Source organism: Dipteris shenzhenensis, chromosome 12 (genome assembly GCF_047967505.1).
Source record: "Dipteris shenzhenensis isolate YYH24624 ecotype China chromosome 12, Dip_SZ_1.0, whole genome shotgun sequence".
NCBI classification, from domain to species: domain Eukaryota; kingdom Viridiplantae; phylum Streptophyta; class Polypodiopsida; order Gleicheniales; family Dipteridaceae; genus Dipteris; species Dipteris shenzhenensis.
In genome coordinates, this window is record NC_141607.1 from 30,014,296 (window position 1) to 30,024,191 (window position 9,896).

The window sequence follows — 9,896 nt, forward strand, 5'->3', positions numbered from 1 at the left end:
TTTGGTATTCTTAAGGAGACTCCTAAAAGTCTTATGCCATGTTGCAGAGGATGTGACATTGCTTTCATGATTACATCAGTGCAAGTTTAAGTAATGTTATATTTTCAAAGGTAAAGATAAATTGCAAATAAAGTAGCATATTTACTACATCATGTTGAACTTGGAGAAGTGGGAGCTCATACTACTTATACATGGAATGACGACATATATATTTAAATGTAAAGGCTATTTGGAAGCATTGGCACTTTTGATACATGTTAAAATTTTCAAAAATAAGAAATCTTGTTTTGTTAAATACCCAACTTAAAACATTAAATTTAATTTTCATAATTGTGTGTAACTATCTTTGTATAGAAATTCCTAGATTATGCAAAAATGCATATGAATATAGTGTCCTTTCTATAAACACATATAACCCATGTATGTGTGTAGATATAGGTAGTGATATACATGAAAATTGAATTAGAATAAAAGAGTTCTCCCCATTCTTAATATAATGTTAGCCTACACAAATATTGTACATTAAGATGAATGAAATCAATTAGATGTTTGAATTCTTTTAGGCCTTTAGGGACCCTTATAAATGAATAAAAAATAGGACATAATAAGAAAAGGTGGTGAAATTTTCCTACAATATCTCTTCACATGGGACTAAATAAGATTTATGTATCTAGGCTTGTCAGCTTAATTATAGAAATAAGATTTTAGCAAGATTGAGTACCTAATACACTTGATTAATCTAAGCAACATTGCCATCCAAGAGATTAATTTGAGTAGAACCAACTCCAATAACTTGTTGGATACCGTTGTTGCTAAAACGTATGTTAAATGGAGTCTTTAGATATTTATATTTATGAAGACAATCGTGTCGAGATGTTAAGTGAAAAGTCATGCTTGTGTCTAGATACAAGGTTGAACGAGTGGATTCAATGGTCATGTGGGGATCATACGGCATGGATAAGGTTCATATGAAACACAAAACTCTAAGAATACACCTTCATTGAAAGAGGCATCAAAGTTTGGGAATAATTGTCATCGTCTCCAAGATGATTGTCAAATTCAAAAGCATAATTCTCAACAGGAGTAGGGTATCTGGCCACCACATCAGCAATATAATTTGAGATCGATACTTACAAATTGGGCCTCCCATCACAACAACACAAAGTAACTATAGACGCGCTTGGTAGATGTGCAAAATAGCGGGCGCATCTATAGGTGTTGCTTTAGTAGAGAAATTACGAGCGCGTCTAAATGCGCGTCTAAAAGCTCATCTATTTGCACGTAAATTACCGCATCTACGTGCTTGTCTGACCTGAGAAAATACGGGCCCATCTAACATCCCGTTTATTAGTGCATCTATTTGTGCATGTATTTGCACGTTTATTTGCGTGTTTACACTGAGAATCAGATGCGCATTCAGACGCGTAAATAGACACAAACCAGAGAATACAGAAAGTGAGATTTTGGTGTACATCATTGCTTTCCAAACATTGCCCATGATTACCAAAGCACATAATTTTTTGCAAGCCCACATATACAAGAATTAAGTGAGATGAGGAGATATGTAAAATAGTTTTGCCAATATCAATTATGGGGCTATGGTTCAATCTCATCCTCAATGAGATCAACCCTTGCCAAACTATCTACTTCAAAATCCAAACAAGTGTTTAGATCTACAAATACATTTAACCCACTACTACTTGTGCCACTCATGTGCTCATCGAAATTAGCATCTCGAATGGTAGGCTCGTTCTCACGGGTACACAACAACACAAAGCAACTATAGACGCACTTGGCAGATGCGCAAAATAGCGGGCGCGTCTATAGGTGTTGCTCTAGTAGAGAAATTACGGGCGCGTCTATTAGCGCGGCTAAATGCTCGTCTATTTGCGCATCAATCACCGCATTTATTTGCGCGTTAGACTTGAGAAAATACGGGCCCGTCTAACATCCCGTTTATTAGCGCGTCTATTTGCGCGTGTATTTACGCGTTTATTTGCGCGTTTACATTGAGAATCAGATGCGCATTTAGACGCGTTGTTAGACGTGCTCCAGAGAATACAGAAAGTGAGATTTTGGTGTACATCATTGCTTTCCAAACATTGCCCATGATTACCAAAGCACATAATTTTTTGCAAGCCCACATATACAAGAATTAAGGGAAATGAGGAGAATGAGACAATATGTAAAATAGTTTTGCCAATATCAATTGTGGGGCTACGGTTCAATCTCATCCTCAATGAGATCAACCCTTGCCAAACTATCTACTTCAAAATCCAAACAAGTGTTTAGATCTACAAATACATTCAACCCACTACTACTTGTGCCACTCATGTGCTCATCGAAATCAAGATCTCTAATGGTAGGCTCGTCCTCACGGGTAATGCCGGCCTCAATATCTATATCTACTATCTCATGATCATCCTCCTCTCTTGTATCATGGTCATCATCACGTCCATGGCCATGATCATCCTCCATACGCTCCATATTAGTAAATGTACTATACATCACTTTGGAACGTGGCATAATAGGTATGACATGCCACCACCTATTATTATCCACCATTGGTTGATAGACAACCTAATTCAAACACAAATACAATCATGTTACTTTTCTTGCATCGAATATTTAAAAGCGAGTATTTTTATGTGTGTGCACAGTACCTGTTCACATTGTTGCGGTAGTATTAGTGTGTCCTTCCTACTTAGCCAAAACTTTGTGGAGTCAATAGTTACAAAGCCACTTGCATGGCGTTTGATTGTTGCACTAGGGCCTCTTTCCACCACGTCCTTAAACCACTTTACATCCAAAACATACACAAAGAAGCGTCGAAAGTCAAGCATAATGATATCTTTGATTATGCCACAATAATCATCCATGGCTCCATTGGCTCCCTCAAAGCTAGCAATGACGCCGCAATCTTGTGTGTTTCTCTTATCATCAATCCGTTGCGTTCGAAAATGCTTGCCCTCACACCATATAGCATTGAACATACTGCACTACACCAAGAAAAAATCAATTAAATAAGCAATCTAAATTATAAAAACCTCCTAACTTATGCATAACATTCTATATACCGACCTTGCTCATGCATCCCCTAGCATACTCCCATTCTTCCATTGTGATATGCATCCCCTCGTCTTTCTCTGCTTTCTCCATTTCATCAAGTAGCCAATCCATATGAATATCCTTTGGAAGTGCTCTTAGACGCTGAGGGTATGGCACACGAGATCCGTGGTGTGTACGAAAGAGGGCCCTTTCTTCTTGTCTTCTTGCCTTTGCATCCTTGTATCTTGTCACCCATCTTTTCATCACATCACTATTAAGCACGCAAAAGAGGTTGATACTATTACGCAACTCCGTGTCTATTACTTTGTTGCGTCCTTTTCCTTGAGGCACAATAGAGGTCATCCTTAGGTCTTCATCATCTCTCCATAGTCGTGGGAGAGAGCTATCCACGTCAACAAGAAACTCAGAAATATATACAAGTGAGTCTTGTACCAACCAACCCTCGGCCATGCTACCTTCGGGTCTTGCATTTTGTCTCACGAAGCCCTTCAATGTCTTCATGAAGCGCTCGAGGAAGAACAACCATCGTGCATGTATAGTACCGCATATAGCAATCTCATCCACCAAATGCACTATGAGATGTAGTTGGCTCGTGAGAATAGAACGTGGAAATGTCTCCTCCACTAAACAAACTGCCTCCACTGACATAACTCGAGCATTCTCAAGCGTGGTGGGATCTATTTCCTTTGAGCTCACATACCTCACAAGCTCGCCCATCTTGTAAATACAATCTTTCATGTCCTTTGATGCACTACGTGAAATGCTAGTAGGTAGTATGAACTGAACCCGCGAGGAGGTGGTTGATTAGTTGCTTATAGCTATTCACTCACAAATTTGAAAGGAAAAAGATATTATGCATATAAAATACTTACTTGGAACATCTTGTGCCAATCATGAGATTTCAAGCCATATAATTGCTCTACACCTCTTTTCTTGCTCTTTGTAAAGGCTCCCTTCAAACACCTCATGCATCCAATGGGAGTACGAATTGTAGTAATAGCGCGCTTCACCGTCGCCATCTCTAGATTTGATAACATCCACGATGCATGAGGTAAAAAAACATGCCCATTTGGTCTCTCTTGAGGCCAAGCTTCACGCATCCTCCCTGTGGTACATAGATCCTCCCTTATGCCTGCCGAATCTCGTGTCCCATTCAAATGCTCCCAAATGGTAGATGCCACATTCTTGAAGATATGCATGGGATCGAGCAGGTGATTGATCTTGAGGTGGGACCAATATGGTAAACGATAAAAGATGGAGTATCTAAACAAAATAAAGTGTTAGCGTGCAATCTTCACTTTGAACCAATATAGCCAATCTTTACTTCCAGCCAATAGTTACAAATCCTTACCGGCTCATGCCAAGTGGTGGAGGAGTCGTGGAACTGTCCCAAATTCTCATCCAATCTCCCGCGGTGAGTGATTGTGGGAGGACTTCATTCCAAGGGGCAACATATCTAGGATGATCAGGTGGGAGAAATCGATGGTGATTCTCATAGATGACCTTATTCAATGCGTCTACCCGTGAGGCAACATCACCAATTGATAAGCCTCCTAACCAACAAATATAATGCCTTGCTGTTTCGCCTCTTTTCTTCTTCTAAACTTTCAGATATAAGCTCTTTTTTGGGTGCTATTGTGTCCTTTTTTACCACCTCTTTCCATTTCAAAATTATCAGCTTCACCTTTTGTGATTTGCTGTGTGATTTTAGCATGGTTTCCTTTCACCGTTGCTTGTACATCTGCCATTTCTTTCTTGAGCTTCACATTTTCAGATTTCAGCTCATCAATGAGAGAGAGAGAAAAAGAAAAAGAAAATAAAGAATTTTTATTAGAGTCTTCGGAAGGTGGGTTTAGGGTGCCACGTCCTTTGCCTATTCATAATTAAAAAATGCAATGCTTACCTGAACACTCGCCATAGCCTGGGAAGTCATGCGTCGTCCACATCAAGACTGCTTTGCAGTTGAAGTCTCGTGACGAGGGAGGCCTGCTCACATCATGTACCTCGATACCTCTCCAAAGTATCTCTAGCTCATCAATCAAAGGCTCCAAATAAACATCAGGGTTTTTGACTTTATGTTTCCCTGGAATTAGAAGGGACAGCATGACATGTCCTTTCTTAATAGCCATAGAGGGTGGAAGATTGTAATTCACCAATACCACTGGCCATACACTGTAAGACGTGCTTTTGAGACCAAATGGGTTCACACCATCCATACCCAATCCAAGTCTCAAGCTCCTAGGTTCTTCCTTGAAGCTTGGCCATGTGTCTTCAATATGCTTCCACGTAGGAGAGTCCATGGGAGTTCTCCACTTGCCATCGGTTGATCGATGGGAGGAATGCCATGACATGAGCTTTGCTATAGATTTGCACTTGAACATATGTTGGATGCGAGGGATTATGGGAAAATGTCGCAATACCTTACGAGGCACGTCCAAGGTTTTGAGATCTGCTCTATATCTTGCCTCTCCACAAGTAGGACACTCTCTTGCATCCTTATGTAGTCCACGAAACAAAACGCAATCGTTGACACATGCATGGATGTGCTTGTAATCTAATCCTCCAAGAGAGGTCACATGTTGCCTTGCCATATCTCTTGAGGTCGGTAATTTATTCTCCCTTGGAAGCATTTTACACAATAGCCTGCACGTGAAGACCATAAATGAGGAAAAGCATTTGAGTAATTGACCCACTAGCATAATTCACCATGTTTGCAAAATCGACTTTAAAGCTTACTTGAGTAATGCATTCAAACTTGCATTGCTCCATCCATAGATGGTTTGCAAGTTTAGTAACTCAAGGGAGGCACGTAGAATAGAGAATGTGCACCCCTCAAACAGTGGAGTCGATACTGTGGTAAAAAGATAATCCTGCTCCATGCTATTATCCCTCCCTTGATGGACATATAAATCCCGCACCATATCATCAAACACCTCCTCCTCCACGGCTTCATGAGGTAATGGTGGAGGGCTACTATCACCATCACTCCATGCATCCGTAACGGTCCCTCCTGAAGATCCCACCTCATATCGCCGACGCTTCGCCTCCTCATGACGGGCATAGGGTAACATGTGCGAGTGTGGCACTGCATCCTGTATCAAATTAAAACGGGATCATAACTCAAACATATGAACACCCATAGGTATCTCAATCAACCTTAACTTACAAACCCTTACCCTGTTTACGGTCACATCCCATTCTCCATACTTTGAGATATGATTGAGCGTAATCTTGCGTGCACGATACATGTTTCCTCGACATCGATCACACAGACATTTGATTTTTTTCTCCAACCACATTTCGCGATGGTGGATACGGAGGGATTCATCCTCACTGGAGCTGCTTGTTGAAGATGGAGACATCCTACAAACAAACAACCCACCAAATTTGCTCTTCTTCAAATGCTTAACTTAAAAACCTCTGTGTTGCGTCTATCGCCGTGTCTAATGTCGCGTTTAACTGCATGTCTAAACGTGCGTCTACTCTGTGTATTTAAACGCGCCCGTAGATGCGCTAATAGACGCAACTATAGACGCATCTACTCTATGTATTCAGACGCGGCTATAGACGCATTAATAGACGCGACTTTTAAACTTGCTTTTCGGCGCGCCGCTCGCTTTGCTTTTCTTTTCACTACTTAAAATTCGCAAGCGGCTTTCTTCCTTCTTTATTAGCAGTTCTATAGATTCGAAGCTTAAGAGAGAGCCTCCCGTACACAGTTCCAAGCTTTCACTCAAGAGAAAGGGACCGTACCTACACTTGCTTCCAAGCCTAAAGAAGAGGAGGAGTACAAACAAGGAGAAGAAACAAGTTTGGAAAAGAAAGATCCTTCCATACCTTTTTCCAAGTAAGTCCTTTTGAAGTTGTTCTTGCTTGCTCTTTCCAGTTTTGTACTTTTTCGCATCCACGAAACGCAGCATCTAGGTATGAGCGACACGTTCTTTTGTCGGGTGAAATGTCCTTTTCGACTTTTTAATATTCTCGCCTGTCTGAGCGCGTGTATAGAGGCGTCTGAGGGCGCGTCTAAATGCGCGTCTATAGGCGCGTCTATCTACGCGTCTGGCTTATTACAGACACACATAGACGTGTATGCAGACGCTCACACAGACGCTCTATTAAACAGAGTTTTAAACGCACTGTTAGACGCGCTTTTAGACACGTTGTTAGACGGATGTTTAGACGGACTATTAGACGCACTGTTAGACGTGCTTGTAAACGCACTGTTAGACGGATTGCTGGACGGACTGTTAGACGCGCTTGTACTTGAATTGTTAAACGCTCTGTTAGACGCATTTATAGACGCGAAGATTAGACGGGTCTATAGACGCACTCTGATAGAGCCTCTTTTTTTTTCCCCTTTTTTTTTCCCCTTTCTTCTCAGCTCCCAAAGTAATAGATTTGCTTCCTTTTTTCCAGTTTAACATGTGGGGAGGCACTTCTATGATGACGGGTTGATTACTGCGGAGCAGTATACCCGAGCTACTGGAGAGGCCCCCAGGTATTTGAAAGTAATTAAATAATGCCAAAATTATAAGTAAAGATTTGATTTTTCATACATTAATATATGTTGTCCCTTGTTTACAGGCCTATGCACAAGACGACGAGGAAGGCGAGGAAGGAGGCGCAGAAGGAAGCCCAGAACGGAGCGTGGAAGGCAGCGAGGATTAGTCGTAGAAGTAGTGCTAGCTACTCTTTTTTGTACTTAAAGCCATTGGCTTGGCTTCGTGCCTCTTGTATATAGACTCCTCTTATTTTTTGTACTTGAAGCCACATGACATGGCTTAGCTTCCTTATTTTTTGTACTTGAAGCCACATGACATGGCTTAGTTTCGTGCTATATGTATATACAAGCACTTTTTGAGCTTTCAATTTTATTGTGTTTTGGAGTTGTAATGTTTTATTTGGATACACAATGTGGATATGGGATTCTTGTAACTATATAGCATACACAACATACACAGTATTCTGTAAATTTTTTTTTTTTTAAAAGCATGTCTATCAGTGCATTTGCGCCCGTAAGTTTTTTATTTAGTTCATGAAACGTGTCTGTGCGCGCGTCTATGGGTGCTTTGTCTTGTTGTGCATGATTCAACACCCCCTGCTCTAAAATGCACGCTTTCATATTGCTCCATTTGGGTCCTTTGTGCCTCCACGTGCTACAGACTGGGGTCCTCCCTCGCTGACTTCATTGCTTTCTTCCATTCATGCTTGTGAGCGGTGTGGGGCGGGCCCCTTGGTGGTTGAACTTCCTCGAGTCTGGGAAGCTCCACTAGTTCCTGCCTCTTAAGCGAAGATCTTTTATTGCCAAGTATCATAACAATCTTTGACTTGGCCCATTTATCTGTGAACTGACGATTGGGGGGGTTAGGATACCTAGAGCGAACAACGACGGTCTCATCAGCCAACCTTTTTGGCTGGTCTTTGTAGTGGATAAAGCAATATCTGTAATTGTTAGCAATTACAGAGCACATGAAGGCTATGATGTCCTTCCCCCGTGCATCCATCAAGATGCCTCTTGTCTGAGTGATGTCATAGAAGATCGTACCATCACCCGGAGGCACGTCTAAATCATCGGAATCATCATCGTCCCCACCACCACCCCTCCCAAAGCACTGTGCCATGCATCCCCCACTGCTCTCACTGCTACTACGCCTGCTACCATGTCGTGTTGAGCTAGTACACTGGCCACTCGTAGCTGGAGACTGCACGAGACTACGTGGACCACTCGTAGCTGGAGAACCGAGTCTTGACTACACAGGAGTACGCCAACAGCTCTGCCAGACAGAAGGACCTCCTGACGGCATGGGGGAAGGGGCATAAAATGGGATGGGGGAAGCGGCATAAGACGGCATGGGGGAAGGGGCATAAGACGACATGGGAGAAGGGCCTCAGTTGTGTAGCCGGCTAGGCTATGCTAACTCCGCTGGGGTAATCTCAGCTGGTGTGGGGTGGTTTGGAGTCTGTAGTGCCGACTCCTGGGGGGTGTTTAGAGTACCCATAATATACCCGTATAACTCCGCAGGACTAGGAGGGTGCCCTAAAAGGTTATATAAGTCCCTAAAAATAGACTCTCGGAGATCAGGTGAGCCCGAAGAGCTTTCTGGCCACATGATGAACTGGAAAAAAGAAAACAAGATGATTACTGATGAGCTGAGAAGAAAGGGGAAGGGAAGAAAAGATTATTGTCGGAAAAGATTACTGTCGGAGCGCGTTTATAGACGCGTCTATTTTTGTGTATAACAACGTGTCTATAGACGCAGTTGTCTGTGTCTATAATCAGGCTAGATGCACGTCTAGATGTGCTTGTAGACACAGTTTTAGACGCGCTCTGAGATGCACCTATAGATGTGCTCCCCGACTGATGGAATTTTCTAAAAAGTAGAAAAGGACATGCTCCCGACACAAAAACATAACACTGATACCAAAATCATGCGTTTCTTGGATACGACAAAGGACAAATCCAAAGAGAGCAACTTCCAAAAAAGATCAACTGTAAAAAGACTTACCTTGGATAGAGGTATGGAAGCTTCTTCTCCTTTTTCAATGTTGCTTCTCTTCCTTGTTCACCCTCTTCTCCTTTAAGCTTGGAAGTAAGTGTGGGTGCCTTCCTCTTAAGTGTCGAAACTATGGATCTACTAATAGCAAAGCAAGCAAGCCACGCGAAGTATAAGTAATGTAAGAAAAGCAAAGCGAGCGCGCTAAAAGCAAATTTAAAAACCGCGTCTATAAGCACATTTAATAGCGCATCTATACACGCGTCTAAATACGCATGTAATTGCACATCTAGATACACAGATCAGATGCGATTTTTGACGCGTTTGTAGACA